This window comes from Typopeltis vanoorti, chromosome 7, assembly GCF_054136105.1.
Source record: "Typopeltis vanoorti isolate ZY-2024b chromosome 7, IOZ_Tvanoo_1.0, whole genome shotgun sequence".
Taxonomy (NCBI): domain Eukaryota; kingdom Metazoa; phylum Arthropoda; class Arachnida; order Uropygi; family Thelyphonidae; genus Typopeltis; species Typopeltis vanoorti.
The window spans coordinates 32,123,365-32,145,000 of record NC_143555.1 but is presented as its reverse complement, the minus strand read 5'-3'; the positions used below and the strand labels follow the sequence as shown (position 1 = coordinate 32,145,000).

At 35.0% G+C, this 21,636-nt stretch overlaps 1 long non-coding RNA gene across 1 annotated transcript in view; it reads left to right on the top strand.

Annotated features, from left to right (window-relative positions):
* Positions 1–6,213: 6,213 nt before the first annotated feature.
* LOC150104565 (uncharacterized) overlaps positions 6,214–21,636 on the top strand; it is an 82,454-nt gene continuing 67,031 nt past the window's right edge. The window contains exons 1-2 of the long non-coding RNA XR_016548577.1: positions 6,214–6,356; positions 13,268–13,381. This is a non-coding gene — a long non-coding RNA (uncharacterized LOC150104565). The remainder of the gene's footprint in view (positions 6,357–13,267; positions 13,382–21,636) is intronic.

Genomic DNA, 21,636 nt, shown 5'->3' with positions numbered 1-21,636 from the left:
AGACTTTTAGGAATTCCTCCTAAAATAGGTACGATGTTAGAGGGGGGGTAAGATTCCTCCCCCCCTCTAACATCGTACCTATCGTGCTTTGATGGGAATCTTTCAATAGCTTATTACATCGAGTACATTTGTTATAGCAGCATTTTCTTTAGTGTGAGTCAGCTCTATCTGTTTGGACAAATAATATCCTTCAACAAGAAACAAGAATAGAAGTGCATTTCCGAATAATCCAAGCATGGAATAAGTACGGAAAATCCGGTCGTAAATGAAGGATGGTTGCCCATCGTCATTAAAAGAGTGTGATGTATTCGCTTATATTCTCCACGACATACAATGTCCAGTCGTGGTCCTTAACACACACATACGATACCATAGAAGTTGATGGTTCATCACTGAACTGGAAGCTTCAGCTAATACATAGTGCCAGTTCAGGCTTCCATGTTCAGGAAATAGTGCTTTATATTAGGTCTGTATGTTATGTAGTGTGCGTCTGCCTACAGTATTTTTCTTTCATGCTGTAACCTAATGGCTCATTTTGAAGTTTGCAAAGTTCCTATTATCAAATGGCTGTTTGTTTAACATATCTGGAATATAAAAGTTCCGGGTGGCTTTTCCGTAATGATTGTTGTATTTATAGAATATCTAGTTATTCTATAGTTAGCATCAAAGTAATGCTTTAGCATAACTGCATAGTGGGATAGGTTTGGGTTGTTAATATTTTATGCGCAGCGATTGCAAATAAAGTTGGCATCATCTGTTTGCTCACAAAATATCAGCTTTATCATTTTATACGTAGTGATATTAATCTATTTATTTTATAATCTGCACAAAATTCATACGTTGTTATAGCATATCTTAAGTCATTTTCACATAATATCTTGCAAATAAGTGTTCTATGTATGTGGGAACTAATTATTTTAAGTCTGTATAGCTCGTTTGCTATTTTCGGAGTTTACTTTGTAGCGTTTCATGTGGCTATTTCAGCTCTTATCTGCACCAAGATAAATTACAAAGTAGCATATTGTTTCAATCTGTGCAATGGTAGTCGCTATATTTATGCACCTGCCTTTATATGCAGGCGGCAGTTGCATTATGTACTTATTGTCAACTGTCTGGATGAAGTGGATTTGGTGGATGGAGTTTAGTAATCCATCTGGTCAGTGGCGCACCCATGGGGAGGAAGGGACCCTCCCCCAAAAGAAAAAGGAAAAAACACTAAAAATTTTTCCAAAAATTTTTTCCTAATTAAAATTATTTTTTTTATTTATGTTGTGTCATGTCTTCTATTTCTATACTACTTCTGAATTAGCGGTCACATAAGGTGGGAGTACCCTATAGCTCTCTGGAATCACGGCCGCTGTAAACGCAAGGCGAACCAAGTAGTGCTCGGGCGGACCGAGCGCTACTTCGTTTGCCTGGGGAGAGGAGATCAGCGGTATCATGTATTGGCGATCACTGCAGATGCTCAGTCATAGGTCGTATGCAATGTGCAGTGTGTATTCTCAAATCGGCTACTCAGCTCGGCCCACCCCAAGATTAAATCTTAAGTGCACCACTGCATCTGGTGATGTATTGCGTGTTTGCTTGCGAAGTGCTTATTGGAAGATCTTGGCTCTGAGAGATAGCTGATTGATATTATGCATATAAATATTAAAAAGAAAAGGAGATAAAATAGCTCTTTGGGAAAGTCTACAGGTTATGGGTAACTCGAATGATCCGATGTATTTTATTTATTTCCTATTTTGAAGGTAATTTTTAAACCTCGTGAACCCTCATCCACGTATTTCAGTATGTCTTAGTTATTCTTGAAGTATCTTATGTTTTAGTGTATATCAAATACTTTAGACAGGTCAATAAAATACGCCCATGGTAATTTTGTTTTTATCTAAGGAACACTGATTAGTTAGATCTATGAAATTCTCCAAAAGAGTTGTTGTTCCTGTACTCTTCTGGGCACCTTACTATGTTTTAGGAATGAAATATTTTTCTGTGAATAATAATAATTTTGATTTTATTTTTTAGCGCAAGCCTTATAAACTCAAAGAACTATATAATCTCCTTATCTAGAGCAGGCTTTTACAGACATCCATGCTGCTCACACTGGAATTCGAATACATAACCTTTTGGTGAAACTGGACCATACCCACTCGGCCAATCAGACCAGCTCAATAGTACTTACAGTCCATTAAAACCCATGACCTGTCTAGGCTTCCGTACAAACAATTTTATGATACGGTGATTAGTCTTATGCCTAGACATATATTCTTGTGTGTGTAGACTTTGAGCGTGTTCTCCTGGCCAATTGAGCAATTGGCAGGGAAAAAAACTTAACTTTCGGGGAGGAAACTTTTCCACCTAACCTTCAATTTATCTAAGTCCTGATAAACATTCTTCCTGTCTTGTACGGAATTTAAACTCAGCCCTCTATGCCAGATCTTAAGAAATGCCTGAGAAATATTGAGTATGATGGCACATCTCTCTCTCTGGCATAACTGCCAGAGGATGTAAGGACAGAAACCTTTTCTGTATCTAGACTATTTAAGGTTTCTCTGCTTCTTTCTAGCGGAAGGCCACAGAAACTATGTAATGGGATGTTACAGATTATTATTATTATTATTATTATTATTATTATTCCTGACATCTCCAAGGAGTCCGAAGACTCATCGCGGGAGGACATCTACAACTGTCTCAACCACTACACCAAACCTCTACTACGAATCATCTCCATCAACGCCATCTACCGCCTACCTCCACAACTGGTATTCTATGTCTGTAAATTGCGTGTGTTCTGAAGGGCCGATTTGTCTGTATGCGGGTTGAAAAACCCGAGTTTCCGGGAGAAAAAACCCAAAGAACTATATATTGTGCAACCTCCGTATGAGATCGGCTAACTCACCTTCGACTGAAAATCGTCCAGATAAAGATTCCTCCCGTCGCGACGAGAATCGAACTTAGGCCTATTCCAATCGGAATGGCGCGATGGCGCAATGTACCATCGCTCTTCCAATTGCGCTACGGTGACTCTCAGATGTAGTTGGAAGTGATGTGCCTTGGTCATTTATGCAGGAGTTGGAAGAAAAGTATGATGCCAGGATATTAGACTTATCATTAGGCGATGTTGCAATAGCTGTTAGAGAAGACAGAACACAGGTGGATAGAAAAATAGTACCCAATGGCTCAATAGTTACTTTTGCAAGGGAACAAAAAGCACGATTGTGATTTGCGAAGAATTTTTTTTTTCAATGTCAAACTTATGGCGCAACTTTTTGCAAAAACTGTATCACAATTAAGATGAAATGGAGTTTTCTTTTCAAGAAGCCACCTGCTGTTATCTAGATGATACTGAAGAAACTCTTGTTACTTCAATGATTCCCTGACGCACGTCATGTAGAACCATGGCTTGGATACTGGGGGGAGGGATTATGAATAGGGCGGGAAATGAAAGTCCTCATTTCAACATGGATAATTTCTATAACATAATTGTCTAACCATGAAAAGGAACAGTTGAGGTATTGGAGATCTTCATACTTAGTGGTGTTGGTGTTGTAATGTCAAAGGACATGAGTCCGAGAATGTCTAAGAGAAGAGAGTGCCATTGGTTCATAAAAGATCTAGATTGCTGGATTTTCAGGTAGATGCTTTAGGTCGTTGCTTACGTGAAATAATTCAGCACTTTTCCAATTTGCTCAGTGAAACTGGAAAAAGGGAGAGAGAGAGAGAGAGAGAGATGTGGGAATTAAAGTCCCCAAGGAAGGAAAACTTGACTGCTAGAACAGTCCGTTTATAGGAAATCGGTTTCCGAGATAAGAAGTCAAAGAGATCTCTAGAATATATAGAAATGAAGCAGTCTCTGTATTTCCAGTTACTGGCGTCATCGCAAAATGCTTATTTTTTTGTGAAATTCAAAAGTATTTTTGCAAACGCTCGAGTCATGCATATCTCGCAGGTGTGCCTTGCTCACCTAGTGTTAAAAAAAACAAACAAACAATAATAATAAAATAAAACACTGAGTGAAAAATACTAGCGTTCCAAGCTAGTTACAGACAATAACTATTCTAAGAAGCATCGTCTATGAAACACAGCCTTAAAAGGCGGAAAAGTAAGAGCTATTAGTATTGGAGATTTGATAAAGTAAATTAGTTTGGAAGAAACCTTGATACAGAGCTATAATAATAATAAACTAAAAAACAGCAAACGAACAAGGTTCGCAAACAGAAACATAATTAAAACCTTGTCCTAAAACGAATCCTTAAAAAAAAATCTGGAAATTGTTGAATTAGACAACACTGAAGATTTGAAAGCAATCAGAAAAGTTTTCTCGTCAACGCTCTATGCGGACAACACTGTAAAAGCAATTAACAGTGGGCCATATTTTGGATACAGATATACACGCAGGTTTGGATATGCTTGTTCAGAACACGTGGAAATTAATGAACAATGCCAATGTCTTGCATCTATGTACATCGATGCATCTGTATGCTTGTTCAGAACACGTGGAAATTAATGAACAATGCCAATGTCTTGCATCTATGTACATCGATGCATCTGTAAATTAAAACTGGTGGCAGGGATGAGCCGAGCAAATAACCGAGGAAGAAAACAGTGATTGGACAATTACAGAAAGGAAAGCACAAAAAAATAAATAAATAAATAAAAGATAATAATAATAAAAATACTAAGATACTAATTGAAGCTTACAAAAAAAGTAATGACTGCAGAAAAGACAGAAAGAACATTAAAAATTAAAATAAATAGCAAAAGGATATGAATGTTGGGAAAATAAATCATTTTATGGTTAATATCTGAATGATATTGAGTGATAGTTGAAAGTCACTTGGCTTGATAATAGCATCAACAAGATACCATCGGGAGAGAAACAGAAAGTCTGATATTTGCAGCTCAGAAACAAATACTACAAACTTTTGCAAAAGTTAAAGATTAAAATGATCAGTAATGACAGGAAATGCTGCCGTGAGCAAGACAAAGAAACGACGAACAAGATCATCAGTTCTTGCAACTCAAATAGACTATAAACAATGTATGATCAGGTTGCAAAAGCCATACACTGGAACTTGTGTATGAAATATGGATTCTACTTTGCAAAACTCCTTATATATATATATTTCATATATTTCAAATGTTACAGGAGTATTGCCAAAACAATTTATGAATCATTAAAAAACTGAGGCTCCCCTCCCCCCAAAGATGTCATCACAACTTAAGAAAAACAAGAACTTCACATTTTACAGCAATATTTAGTCGATACACCCTGTCCATGAGCCTACTGATAAATCTCAAAATTGGATAATGTTCCATTCATTTTTAATACTCTTTGAACTCTGTTATTTGAATGTAGACATAATCATGCATTCTGTGAATTTTGTTAACTGAATACAAAAAAAAAGAAAAAAAAAAACAATTACAACAGCAAGACAGTAATAATCCTCACATTCTTAAAAGCAGTTATATAATTTCATCGTGAGTCGAAAATAATGTAAATTTATCGATTTACTGCATGACAACAATGTTTCTTATTGCGAAAACACTGAACATTCTAAGGTCACTGTAAGCTACTGTGTCAGTACTCCATCAGACAATTATAAAATCTTGTTATGCTATACTAGAAACTGCGAAGTTACAGTAAGCGATAAAAAAAAAAATAAATAAATAAGAATAAGAACATAAAAACGCAGATTGGTGACCTTTTGTCAGTGGAATGAACCACTTATCTCACGATTATTTAGTGAAAATGAGACACATCTGAATAAACATGCCCTTTGTCCCGAAAAAACTGGATCTATCTGGTATATGTGTGCGAACATCAACAGCAAAATATTTTGAACCATAAGAACGTCATTGTAAAAGAGCTGAGTAATTACCAGAGAAGTATTCTCTGATCATATCTCCCTTCACAAATCAAGATGAACATACTATTTTCCTTAAGACGCACTCTCTGTATTTTTTTTTTTTTTTTTAATATTAAAGGTTATCTCAGTTATTTAGTTGTTATGACTCGACTACCACAAGGAAACCTTAAACAAATGCGTAATTGTTTATGCTCAAAGTTCTTGGGTGACGAAAGATTGGTTAAGTACGCTTGTCAACACTCCATGGTGTGACCAGTTGCATCAGTAATGATTTTGGAATTGCTTCTCCGCTTTGGGTCTTTGCACTTTTATTTTGCCTAGTTCAAAGAAAGAAGATGGATTTTACTTCTCTTTCCCGCCTTTGCTTCACATCTACAAATTGTACGTTGCTTACGATTTGAATTAAAACAAAACAAAACAAAAACAGAATAATTTAGTTATTACACAACTTGTATATAAAAATTAGCAAACAAATCACCAGAAGAAAATGTAAGTAAACTTTTTCTGTTTCTCTGAACTTTCAATACGTTCCCTTCAAATATTTAAAGTTAGAATGATACACGTGAGTACATAATCTGTAACATTTTAGAAAGAAGATATTAGAAATATATAATTTCAGCAACAATGATTACAAAAAAATCTCTACATCTTTCTTCACACGATCTTAGTGCAGCATCGCACCAAATAGGGCGAAGAAAGAAGTCTAAAAGCAGACATATGATAAACTTATCACATTAGACACCAGAAGTGAATTTTTTTTTTTTTTATTTCTAATATTCACAAGTCAGTTATTTTTATCACTCAAAGACATCAATCATCATACTGCGCCAAGACACAGTAGTACATATGGTAAACGGTTAGTAGAACAATCACAAACGTTTATGCCCGTGGCGGATTCGCACGCGCAGTCTCTTGGCTGGAGAGTAGATATGCTAACCACTCGGCTAATCAGGCGGGCATCTTCAAAACATTACATAATAATCATAATATAGTTAAAGGAAGTTTGTGCGGCAAAGGCACACAAACACTTTGATTATTTCACATGATTGTTGGTTTGTTCTTGACTGATCTCAGCTTTCACATAGCATATTAAAAGGGTGAATATTATGCTTATAATTTAAGTACTTCTTCAAGTTTTAGCTTGATGCTGACGATGTCAATTATTAAATTCAACAACGCGCTAATTAATACCAGGGATATTTGAGGTATTGCAATTAAAAATCTTGAACTCTGCATATCCTGTTTTATTATTATGTCATTTAACCTATGAACTGGTTTTTGATATCCATTTTGAGCTAAAATAATTGTTTTAAATTTAGTAAAGTAAATTAAAAATCACATGATAAATGTGGATGAAAGGTATCAATGATATTTATCAAAGAAAAAAAAATTAATTTACAATCCAGATTGGGCAATGCAATCTTTTCTTGATTCATAAGCTCTCGTTTATTCAAACTCGCTCGTATGATGCACAGTTTCCTCCATTGTTTTATTTACTTTTCCAGTGGCCTATTATAAATGTTTTAATTAGAAAAGAATTAGGAAAATGTTTTCTTCTGCTTTCATTGCCCATTGCATGCTAAATATCTCATCGTTCGATGTTCTACTGTAGCAATTCAGGTATTAAAATTATTTCAATATAAATAAATTTTAAACAGGAAATTTTGACTACAAATATGAAAAATTAGGAAATTAGAACTTGTTAGTTCTAACTTTTAGAAAAATAAATAATTGACTGTTATAAAAATAAACATAGGTTTTTATGTAAATTAAATCCTACCCAGAAAATGTTGTTCTCTAGTATATGCATATGTGTTGCTGCCAGCAAAGAATCCTGTAGACTAAGGTGGTCTACTAGCAATATATAATCCCGCAGGACTAGGGGCCTGCCAGCAAACCTTCTGTAGAGTTGGTCTACTAGCAATATTTAGTCTTGTAGCGTCCTACTAAATGGGGAAAGGAGTATCAGTATCTCACTTGGCCACATTTTGGAAACCTACCTCCCTATAAAACCTTAAATCCACCACTGGTCCTCATTGCGGATGGGGCCTGCCGGCCATTTGACCTCTTGCATGTTTCATGCAGAGGGGGAGACAGTGGGAATCAAACTGTGTCGGCACCAGTGTAATGTGAGATTTCTGAGAACCCTTGTATGCAATCTAATCAGGCTGTCTAAAATAATACGTCCGTTCTCATCAAGAGCCAAAAGCAGAAACTCAGTGTTGCAGTTAACATTTACCCATTAACGTTACTGTCAGGATGGGTGAAGCACAAGTGCTTTTCATATTCCCCTTTGTCTGTAATGAGAGTTATTTGGGAAAGGAAGTTTTGTGAGCAATTAAGCTCTCCCTCAGGGAGCAGTTGTATTAGCCATGATCAGTTGGGAGTAGAATAGCCTTCGGTCTTTTATATTTGTTGTAATCCGTTTCGTTGTAGTTGACAGCTTGTAGGATCAGTAGGTTTGAATGTGAACTTGACGAAGAATTTTTCTGCTAGATCGCGGAGAAAGGAGGAGATGTATGGAATGCCGATTTCTCGATGAATCTGTGAATTTCTGATAAACCATGGGGCGTCCAGGATCATCCTCAGACACTTATTTTGGATTCTTTGCAATTTTAAAATGTTTGATCGTGAAGTATGACTCCATGCTGGTGAGGCGTAGGTAATAACTGGACGTATGACCATACGGTAAAGTAGTAATTTATTTTGTAAGTTTAATTTGCTCTTGCGGTTGATCATTGGGCAGAGCTGAGCTATGACTTTGGAAGTCTTGGAGCCAATGAGGTTGATATGTTTGGTAAAAATGAGTTTCTTGTCCATCAATACCCTGAGGCATTTGGTCTCTGATTGCCATGGGATCTTTCGGCCAGAGAGCAATTTCTGATGCCCTCAGAAACCCCTCTCGGAATCACCTTTAGGTTTTTCTCGCTTGCTAGCGCAAAGGTGTGGAAGGGCAATTTGGAGTTGTCCAACATCTTTCGATAATCGGTAACAGTGGTAGGGTGAATCTTTACACCCTCGTCAGTATTTCTTGCCCAGGAGAAATTGATATTTTGTTCCCCTAGGGTCCTTGAGACAGGTCCCTTTGTCTTTATCTCTGAGAATAACTGGAGGGACCTTTTCTTTTTTTTATCTTGGGTGACTTGAGTGTCGTGTGTTGTTACATCCTCTTCCATTACATCTTCAGATGTTCTGCGTCTTTCGTTAGATTGTTCCTCCTGTGAAAACTCAAGCTGTCGGGGGGGGGGGGGTCTTGGCAGGTGAAACAGGTGTAAAGTCCCCTTCACTGTCTACTTCATCTTCTTCAGTATCATTAACTTGGGTGAAAAGATTCAGACAGCCAGGATATTCTGATTCAAATTTCTTTAGGATGAATTTGAGAATGTCGAGAGACATAATATCTTTATTTAAATTTTATGTCGTCCTTAATATCTTTTATGTTCTCCATTCTTGCACGCTATTTATATAATCAATAATCAAGGAATATTCCTATGTCTTTTAAATATTCCAGTCGACCCTGGAGGGTCTCTCACAAATCCCGTAGACTCACGCGAGAGTCTACCAGCTAAACAATATAAATATAATCGCTGAAATAGTCAGAGAAACGAAGAAATCTTACCTCTAATTTTCCATTACTTAACCCACTCTGAATAAGAATACAAAACAGAATAATTAGAGCCATAACCACTATTCACTAACCGCCACTATTCACTAACCGCCACCATTCCGGTCCCTTCTTTTTCTCTTCTCAAAACTCAAGACTAATAATCAGTGTTGCAGTTGAAGTAATGCAGAAATTATATATTCCCCATATACAAGTAGTGAAAAGGTATGCCACCTTATTATTAAATTACTCTGAATCAGAGGTAGATGTTGAAACATTTTTCACTTGGTTAAAGTCAAACCTTTTTCACTTTAGCCAAGTGAAAAGATCGTGACAAGTATCTTCACGATTCTTGGCATCTTTAATTTATAGTTGAACCAAGTGAAAAAAATTTTCAAAATCTCTCTCTGATCCAGAGAACTTTGGCATCCCTTCTGGGTCTCACTCCCACTGATGAGACCTCAATAAAGGTCGAAACCGGTATGGGAAGTAGCTCTTTCCATAACGCATAACATTACCCCCCCCCCCCAAAGTATGTGTACTTTGCATTATGGGATGCTAAGGCAATGATGCCAAGTCATTAGCCTCTCTATATACAAGTAGCTCAGTCGTGAAGATACTTAACAGGCAAACTTTGTTTACACTTAGATAAAGGATTAAACCAAGAATGAATATACAATTTTTTGTCACAAAGAAATGTGATTTAGAAAATAATTTCGAAATTATATACTATATTTAGATTTTAGTACTGTATATCTAAAAACAGTGCAGTACAGTACAGTACCGTACAACAAAGTATACTTAGTCGTCTTTCTCTGGCAACTAGAGGAAGCGGAATCTGGTATTAAGCGTAAGGCGCAAAAAATGGTTGGAAGATTGCTGAAGGGAAAGAAATCTGACAGTAGTACTGAATGATTTTACTTCCGACTGCTCTCCATTAGTCTCAGGGATCAACTCGAAGGCAAAACTATTTAATTTTCAGATATTAATATTCATTTTGTAAGCGATGCTGAAGAGCCAAGTATAGTTAACCGATGAATAAGAGCTACTGCTTTAAGCAGATTTACATATTTTATTCAGATGTCAAAAAAGGAATTAAAATTTACCATTTTTATATAAAGTTCTTCATTGAATTAAGGAAAAATATGAGTGCATTATTAGTTGGTTAAAAAGAAAATTTCAAAACGCGGAAAACAAATATGAGTGCATTACTAGTTGGTTAAAAAGCGGAAAACAAACAGAATCTGGGAACACTAGGTACAAAGTCGAAATTATTCCGTTGCATGAAAACAATGTTGAGACCTCATTTAGAGTGCTTATGAGAGTATCGTATCCTTATCTCATAAAGGGAGGGAGGGAGAGAGACATAGGTCAATATTAAATAAAAAAAAAAGCCTAGACAACAAAGCAACTAGGTGGGGGGTCTTCATATTTTTAGAAAATCTTCCTAATTTTCTGCAATGCATTCTATAAGTGTATAAGACAGGATAGTACCACACAAATAAATTAATTCTAATTTCCCATAAACAATTTATTTCTATGACTCATTTGAATAGATTAATCTAATAACAGACTAAATAATTTTTATGTTGTATTCTCTCTCCTGTAAAACTTTTATTCATTTATAGATTGAGCTCACTACTGTCAAGTGAAGGCTTGAAGTATGGAGACCGGCTGCTCCTTCCTTTTGGGGAATAAAAGGCGTCACAGGAATTATTTATTTTATTTTATATTGTATTAATCTTTTATTTGTCAGTTACCTCAATACTGTGAAATCTTAAATTTTGGTCTTCCACGTTTTTTTTTTTATTTGTTTATTTTTATTTTTCCTACTATCGTAGCATTATCTTCCCATCAGAGCAAATCCAAGGTGATAAATTCATTAAACATTCTGTTTAAATGACTATCAATTTAGATCAGCTCTGCTCTCACAATCTTGAATGCGATAAATGTCTTTCAAATATCTTCATTTGAATATGATGTCTCTAACAGTGATGCTCCCCCCCCCAAAAAAAAAAAAACAGGGAGCAAACATGTGAAAATTGTTTATTTCTAATCCAATTAATCAGTCGTTTATTTTCATCCAACAGTATTCACTAGTTAAAAATGGTTTAAGCACTGAATTGTATATTGCTAGCCTGCTGCTTTTAAATTTACTCAATCAGTTCCTACTAGTCTTGTTTATTCTGTCATTTATTGACACAACTACCGCCATCTCGTGTTCCAAGAGCTATTTCGTTTTATTGTCTAAATCCGTGTCAGTTCTGTGGTCTCTTCTGAGTGGCGGAGAGTGTTATTATTATCATTACTTGACACCTCCAATGATTCGATGCGGGAGGGTATTACTCTTCTACTCCGCTACATACATCTCGCCATGCATACTACTTAATTCTCTAACTACACACAATGACACTACTATCATCAACGTTAGCTACCATCCACCACTACCAAAAAGAGAATTTTCTGTCTGTAAATTATGTGTTCTCATGGTTGATTTGACTGTACGTGGGATGAAAAACCCTGCTACCTCCGTATGTGATCGGTTAACTCCCCTTCAATTGAAAAAGACAATTTAAAAATTCCAATCGAAGGGCGCAACGTTCGTTGCGTGTGCTGGACGGAAAAAACCTACTTGCACTGACTTCGGCTGCCTTAGCAAGAAAGGAAGGGAAGTAGTCGGGCCTGGGCGACGCCCTGGTTCTTTTTTAAAACTATCAAAATTTTTAAATTCATTATAATAAATTATAAGAATTATAATAATGAGACTTATAATGCATTTACAGCTTTCGGTCAAAAAATAGTAGCTTACCGCTCTTGTTATTTTTTTCAGAAAACAAGGCAATCTCTCTGCCTATATGACCGTCGCAATGATAATAATGGCGCACTTCGTGCTCTGGATTTTTGTTTCCAGGGTCGAATGTTAATGAAAGTTACCATAAGGCTACCAATATTTTAGAAAGCATGACATAATTTTAATAAAATTTACCAAAACCATGAATTAATATTTCAGCAGTGGGATAGTGGTGGAAGAACAAGAGTTCATCTTTGGAAATTAAATAAGAGTGTGGTTAACAAGGATATTAGGATAGATTTTTCGCTTGGAGAGTGGTGAATGAATGGAATGCGTTGCCTGACTCAGTTGTGAGTGCTTCATCTGTCAATGAATTCAAGGAAAGGTTTGATAGATATTGTGGAAGTTTGGGTCTCCCGCGATGAGTCTACTGACTGCGTAAAGGTACCCATATAATAATAATAATAATAAATCTGTCCATACTTACATAACAGCGTTGTTGTTAATGTTTTATGCTTAGGGTCAAAGCAAATCTCACAGGCTCAGCGATCTAAAGATTAACTTATCAAACCTGGATTCATCTTGGCTTTGATAAATTAAATCAATGAAATTTAAGTTTGATAAATGAAATTAAAAATCGTGCGGCTGAAAATACGCAGCTGTGACATTTTTTAAATGTTATGAACGAAGTCGTTTTTTTATTATTTCTATTTTGAAAATAACACATTATGAGCACATTTTCACATTATGCATAAATACGTTGCAATGACGTTGGCTTGGATTAGTCTTTAAAAATCAACACTTATATCAGCTTAAAAGAGTTGATAAGTTTTGATGCACAAGAAAGTTACGATTCTCTTATTCTGCAATTTATAACTTAAATATGTTTTCTGTGATAGAATACAAACATATCAAGTATAAACATACTAACGGAAAGAAATCTATTAACATTTGTGTTGTTGTTGTTTTTTTTCATGCTCACCAAATTCTGGGGACTCTTCCTAGAAGGCTATCCCAGGTTGTTATTCCTTCCAGATCTACCGCAGCATCACTCTTCAGTGTCGATATTATGTGAAATAACCTTGTGGTGAAATCAGAAACATAATTAGAGTTAATTAGGTAAGAATAGCATTTTATGAATATATCATCTACAAGCCTGTAACTTTCATATTGACAATTTGGGATTTCTATTTATTTCATAAATAAACACACGCTACTACATACAAAGATTCCCAACCGTTCGCAGAATTCGTACAAAAAATAATAAATCGCATAATTCAAGACCTTAAGCTTCTCTAAAATATATCTCAAGAACTTGGCGACAGCCGAAATTTTCTTTCAGGATTTATTCTTTATATCTTATTATCATTCCTTCCCTCCTCTTTTACCTTGCGGTGACGAGGATTTTCTATTCATTTAACCGCTATCGTGTCAAGGATAAGGTGGTTATCCCTATGCCTCCCGGAGTGTCCTGTGCTGTAGATGTGTGTGTTCACAGAGACGAAAAAACCGGGATTCCCGGTGGGGAAAAAACCCTACCGCCGTATGAGACCTGCTAACTCACCTTTAGTCGAAAGAGACGAGATGAAAGTTCCTCATGTCACTGATGCTCACGTACATACATATCTATTTTCTCTCTCTCTCTCTCTCTATATATATATATATAAAGATAAGCCGAATTTTGAAACGTTTTTATGTCACGTTTTTTGTCTTACCGGCTTACCAGCCCGGAACTCGGGGGATTGGGCGCCAGGGTGACTGAGCCCCCCCCCCCCCCACACACACACAAGTATGTGTGTGTAGTATGGAAAACCTTACTATGGCCAAACGGAGAAATCTATTCTCCTACGTCTCGAGGAGCACCAGAGAGACATTGCTTACAAGAGAACCAGAACAACTGCCCTGTCAGGCCATGTCCCGTTTTCAATAAACACAAACAACGAAAGCCGCCAACATGAAGTTAATTGGACAACAACTTCAAACCTACACATTTGCCATGATGAGGTAGAACGCCACATTGTAGAGTCAAAAGAAATCACCTTGGACCCTCTTCATATGAACAATAATCTCAGCTATAATTTGCCTGACTCTTTCAGCTCTACTATCAGATACTGGAGATCGCGTGGTTCCACACACGCAAAGTGTACAACAATAGAACTTTAACACGGACTATAGCGCAAGTTCATAATAACTGTAATTTACAGTCGAATATTATAACTTTATAATTGTATAGCTTTAGAGTGTCTCAATGTTTGTTTCAGTGTCTTTTAATATCTTTCTATGTTCTTAACGCCTGATGAAGTCAATCTCGACGAAACATGTTGCGTTTTCAAATAAATCTCAATTTGTTATAATTCTCGGGTTTATAGTCAGTTTATATTAAAAACGAACATATCCCAACCCCGAGTTAATAGTAGTAGTCATATATATATATATATATATATATATATATATATATATATATATATATAGAGAGAGAGAGAGAGAGAGAGAGAGAGAGAGAGAGAGAGAGAGAGAGAAAAATTTGTATTGAAACTGGCTTATAACTTCGTTTGAATACTTTTCAAGACGTACGAAAATATGTCCCAACTTAAATTGTTTTATCATTAAAAATGTGTATTTGGGACATGGATTAGTAACTGCAGTTAACGAGGAGTGATATAAAGTTGCAAGATTTCACTGTTACACCTGAAAACAGTTCGAGATACAACGATCAAACACCGATGTTCCATAACGTTTTGTTACCTATAAACATTGCATTTGGGGGGGGGGGTACAATATGACTAGTACTTTAAAAATGTTATAACTCAGCTATTAAACTGAGAGATATACTCTCCTTTATATAATCAGCAGTTCACTACTAGAGCCCTAGTTGGACGGAGGAACGTAGTTGTTTTGCTGATTGGAACAGAAATTAAGTGGAGTGCAACCTTCAGAACAGACTGTGGAGTCCTGTTCCTTTTATGAAAGTAGGGTGAAATGAACTTTATTTTGTCATTTCACCAGACTTTTTCTGAAAGATTTTGCTGCTGCTGCAGCACCACAGACATGGATGTGATCTTGACTGATAATGAAAGACCACTAGGTTAAATTTTCATCCGACGTGGCTGAGAGATAACCTGTTATTCAATAGTAAGGACTGTCATTTCATTGTCTGTCAGTGTTAGACGTGTAATTATCGTAACGAGGCTGCGTAATCTGTGCTACGGGGGAATTTAAATAACATAATACTTTAAGGGAACAGAAGCGATGGAAATATGGCAATGTTTTTATTTATTTATTGGATAACCAATATTTTGTTTTAAAAGTCTCCCTTTTACGTGTTAGACTCAACAGCTTGTAACTTTGTTTTATAAGAACCTAATTAACACTCCTTAGGCTAGTTAATCCTATCTACATAGTCTACGATATCTGAGTTGTATTCTATGACGGGTTTCGTCTTGCGAGATGAAAAACTACCTTCATATGAGATCCGAAAGAACTCGTCTTCATTTGAAAAGCGCGATATGAAAGCAGGTCTTCCCAATCAAAGGACATTATCATCACCGACTATACTATGGGGTCTCCAACACGAAAATCGGGCAGAATGCGCACAATTTATAGACAAAAATACTATTAGCTGGCAGGCAAGAGATGACATCGAATCGATAATAGTGGCATTTGCAGATGGACGAAATAGAATGGAGTAGATTGTGTGCATCCTCGCGATGAGTCCTTAGAGGTTTCAGGTATAATAATTAAATACGTTTATTTAAAATTTTAATGAATTCTAGAATAACTAAAATTTGGAAAAACAAGTTGATGTGGAATTTTAAGGGAGAGAACAAAAAAAAAAAAAAAACGCCAATTATTTAAGAATGGAGAAGAACACTAAAAAACTTTTTCGATCCCTATGATGCATGATTACTCACTGCAAATGGATCACTCCAATCACAAGCATCTATATAATCCTTCTCCGCATGTGGCTCGCGATCCGGGAATTGACCACCTCTGGATTGTCTTAAGGAAAAAACTGAAGCACAGATTCACACGGGTATGATACTATCCCTCAAGTAGTAGTACGTAAGATAATACCTATGCGGATGCGAGCAAGAACAACTTCTGATTTACAGTCCATTCATAGACAAAACTGCCATCGTTTAATTTCAATCTTGATCTGAAAGTGCTTGTCATCTTTCTATTCCATAACGCTGCCTTCTAGGATAAAAGATTGTTTCATAAGCTACTTGTCATCAGTGTAGGGGACTGACAAAGAAATGACCAAGCTGCAGCATCCTAATGGCATAGGATCCAACCAAGGCGCACATCCAGATTTAGCCTCCATAACAGAGAACAAAGAGAGAACTGGATATTGTTGGCATTCCAAGCTTCCTACGGCATAGGATCCAACCAAGGTGTACGTCCAGATTTAGCCTCAATAACAGAGAGCACTGGATATTGTTGGCATTCCAAGCATCTACTGTGCAGAAAGCTTTGAGTCTGTACAGATAATGAATTTTGGTTACCTGTCAATTGTGTATCAATGATTGCATGCCAGTAGTATGGGATGGACTAGTGACCAGATCAAGATCAAGATAAGGAATCGTGACGTGATCGGTTGTTCATTTGATGACGTCATGAGTTTGGAATGTTAGGAATTTTTCTGGGGAGGGGAGAGCATATGTGTCAGTGATGATTTCTTGTATTTTGGTTCACGTATGGAATTATGGGTGATGATAGAGATAAGGATTCGTGTCGTGATTGGTGGGGCACTAGTAACCAGATCAAGATCAGATCAGGAATCGTGTCGTGGGTGTGTGTTGTTATCAGATGAAGATAAGTGACGTAATTTGTTAGTTGTCAATAAGTGACGCAATTTTTTTTAATTGAAAAGAGTAAATTTTTTTAATTGGATAAGGAATCATGTCGTGATTGGTGGGACACTTCTGCGCACATCAAGATAAGATAGGGAATCGTGACGTGAATGCTTGTTGTTATCAGATGAAGATAAGTGGCATCATTTCTTAGTTGTAAATAAGTGATGTTATTGTTCTGAATGGAAAGGAAGATATATTAGTGTATAAGGAATCGTGTCATGATTGGTGGGACACATCTGACCAGATCAAGATAAGATAAGATAAGGAATAGTGATGTGAATGTTTGTTGTTATCAGATGAAGATAAGTGACATCATTTTTTAGTTGTAAATAGTTGACGTTGTTTTGAATGGAAAGGGTGAATAGAAATGGAATATTAGTGTATAAGGAATCGTGTCGTGATTGGTGGGACACTTCTGACCAGATCAAGATAAGATAAGGAATCATGACGTGAATGTTTGTTGTTAGAGTTTGGAATTTCGCTGGGGCCCTCGTCTGTCAGGGACATCACATGATGTGTTTGGTTCGCTTATTGCATTGTGTGAGATATTTAGAGATAAGAATCCTGACGTTATGTGCTTGGAAATTTTTGGGGAACATATGTCTCTGTGATATCACACAGTGTTTTGGTTTGGCTATGGAATTGTGGGCGATGTTTTTGAGATAAGATATGTTGGAATTTTCCCAGGGTGACACACATCCATCATTGTCATCGAGTTTTGTCTTTGGTTGTCTACTGATGGCTGTACTAATTTTCCAATACATTTTGGGACATTTCTTTCCTGTTAAAGGGTGGGATTTCTTAGAGTAGATTCGTGATGTTTTTTCTGAATAATTTAATTATAAGCTAATATCACTCAAACATAGTTTTTTTTTCTTCTATAGATGGCTGTACTAATTTTTTAATACATTTTGGGGTATTTCTTTCCTGTTAAAGGGTGGGAATTCTTAGAGTAGTCACTCAAACATGCACATTAGACATGAAAAGTCGCTAATGTATCCATGTTGATACTCTAATATGTACCCTATGATTATTCTTATGTAAAAAAAAACTATTCAGTATTACAATTACTCTTACCAAAACATACGAGCAATGATTATTGAAATTACAATTATCAGTTGTCATGTTTACTTTTAAAAAAAAATTAACTTACATTTCTTTCCAGAATGGGAACATCTTGGGACTATCTAGGTTTTCTGAATATTCCAAATTGTTGATCTTTGACATATATTCACAGCACAGAACACAAACACAAGTCTGAAAATGCAGTTGACTTTTTCATTATAGGTTACTGAGGCTAACATATACTCACAGCACAAAAAGACTAAGGAACTGTAGTTTAATCTGATTGTATTAATCACATCCTGTAATATATGAGTTACGGTATTGTTCAAAAGGTATCATTTTCCCACAGTTGGTTGTTTCTCAAACACTTACATATGACTAAGTGATTAGCATTCACATGATTGTGATGACACATATCCTAAACTTATTCATTCCTGATTAAGGATTTTATACTTATTGTTTTCAAGTAGATGGCTTGTTTGTTTGTTTACATTTTGTGTAGCTAGGAAACTGGAATTTATTTCAAATGAATATTAGCTCTGTAATCTCTATTATCCGGTCGCCAATTTTGTTGTACATAGGTGAGAAATTGTGTTTAGGTTGGAACTCTTCGTTCCCCTGGGAAATTATTGCTGTAGTAAATTAATGCTTACATTTTTTTAAATCGATACTGACTATTAATTTTACCTGTGGTTCCTTATGCTCTTAACCTATTACTGTAACTGAAATTTATTTATTTTATTTTTTTTCTCTTTAGGATTAGTAATTTTAAGTAATAGATATAACTCAAACAAGGTTTTGAACTCGCCGCAGTGTTTTCTTTTAGAAATTTCTTTTGCCAGCACAACAAATAAATAGTTATTTATTATTATTTCAAATGAATATTAGCTCTGTAATATATACTTTGTTAATTTCTATGTTACCTTTTATTTGACTAATATTATAAATCACTGAATCTAACATACAGAAATTAAATAAAGTGAAAAAGACAGAATTTTTATTTTATTTTTTTCTTATTCTTTTGATTTAACATTTGTGCTGATGTTCATAGTGTATGATTTGCCACTGGTGTTTATGTGTAATTCATGTGATTTTTCTCCATGTGACATTTCAAAACAAGTTGAACTATGCTTTTTACATAGTTCAACTATGTAAAACTCATTTCCGTTAGTCCCAATTGGCTGTTGTCCTCTTCAGCCCAACATTTATTTCATAGTAGGGATATTTATATTTTTAACACAATTATTATATTAGATATTTTTCCAATACAAATAAATAATTATTTATTCTTATTTCAAATGAAAATTAGCTTAGAAAGAAAGAAAAATTGTAAAGAAAAAAAATGTTTACCCTCAAATAAATATTTATGATCACAGCAAACAAGAAATTCATCAGCTTTTTCAAAGATTTGAAATTCATGCACATATTGTTTTCATCATTTGGTATCATTTAAATGAAGAACGGGTCTGGCTATTAAGTTCGTTAATGTTTTTTTTTTATTTTTCTCTTCCAATGGAGAGTATTATTTGATATATGCATGTTGATTCATTTGTTATCTGCATGCTACAATACCTTTTTATTTTTTTGTCACTTTTCAGGTGAAATATTCTCCACTAATATTTTGCCTATTAATTTAATACCCATTTCCTTTTGCTTCCAAGAGTTGACACAGTTTCACTGAGTGAATTTTCAAAAAAAAAAAAAAAAAAAAAGAAAAGAAAAAAACGTCTCTGGTTAGTTTGTGGCATGAAATTTCGCAAGGAAAAAAATGTTATGGTCTTACTTAAATTTGTATAACACATCAACGACATTCAATTTGTTCATTTAAATTTACACATTTTAATTTGAGTGAAATATTATTTACAAATTGTATTTACTGAATCTAACATACAGAAAATAAATAAAGTGAAAAAAAAATCTATTTTTTTGTTCCTTAATCGTCTTACTGTTAAATTTGCACTGTTGTTCAAAGGTTCTTCCCATGCTTGTGGAATTGCCATCATGTGGTTTTTGACAATGTGACTCTCTCATCTGAAAGTTAATTTTCATTTGGTGATCGTTGGGAATTTATAACTGTAGTAAAATTAAGGGTTGCATATTTATTTGTTTTTTTTTTTTTGAAACCAATACATATATTTCTGAGCATTATTAAAATCACAGTCTTTCGTTATGTTTCCAAAAGCATTTAAAAGTACATATTATGTTTTCACGTTTTGGGCATCCAATTTCATTTAAATCAAGAACAGGCCTCCCTATTAACATCATTAATGTTTTTGATTTTTCTCTTCCTTTGGCGAGTAATATTCGATATTTGCATGTTGATTCTATCATCCAATTTCTTAGTTTGTCCAGAGATAATGAACCAATTTGCCACTTCAACTGATGGCTATATTTTATTAACCAAGAATTCTGTTTTTTTTAACTCTTTCAGGTAATTCTTTCCAACTACAAGGTGACTTTGTCAATGCATATATTACAATAATTCCATCAGAAATACACATTTCTTTAGGAAATAAATTTGAAGTCTTATTCAAAAGGAATTGTACATCAATTATAGCAATGATAACTGAAAATTCGTATTTGTCTCCCACAGATTTTGCATATTCATATTCCTTCATTCTTCTTCTTACATTACTTCATTTGGCACCACAAATAAATAGTTATTTATTATAATTATTATTTCACTGATTATATTTTATGATCTTATATTTTATGTTAACTTTCTTAAAAAATTCTGAACAATTAGAACTTTTCACAAAGAAACTTTCAAAGAATTTTGTGGCTCACCCATCATTTTTACATTACCAAACACAAAACAGCAGCTGCAGTGGATGAACGATTACCTTAAGTCCAGTCACTCGACTCTATTCACTTGTCAGAATTGCATACTCTAACAGCACTCTGAATTCGAAACATGAAATAACACTTACTCTAAACAAAACGGCGCATACTTTCCCACCAAGCTTGGGAAAACATAGCATGAGCAACTGTGGGAAGAACTAATTGGATAGTAATCTAAATTAAGTAGTCAACTAGCTTTTCTGTTATTTACAGAAATATCTTTCAATTCCTATGTTTTGTGTGTTTTTGTGCTGTGAATATATGTTAGCCCTAGTAACCTATAATGAAAAAGTCAACTGCATTTTCAGACTTGTGTTTGTGTTCTGTGAATATATGTCAAAAATCAACAATTTGGAATATTCAGAAAACCTAGATAGTCCCAAGATGTTCCCATTCTGGAAAGAAATGTAAGTTAATTTTTTTAACATAAACATAACTGATAATTGTAATTTCAATAATCACTGCTCGTGTTTTGATAAGCGTAATTCTAATATTAAAAGTTTTTTTTCATAAGAATAATCATAGGGTACATATTAGAGTATCAACATGGATACATTAGCGACTTTTCATGTCTAATGTGTGTGACATCTGCATATAAGTAAATTATTCAGA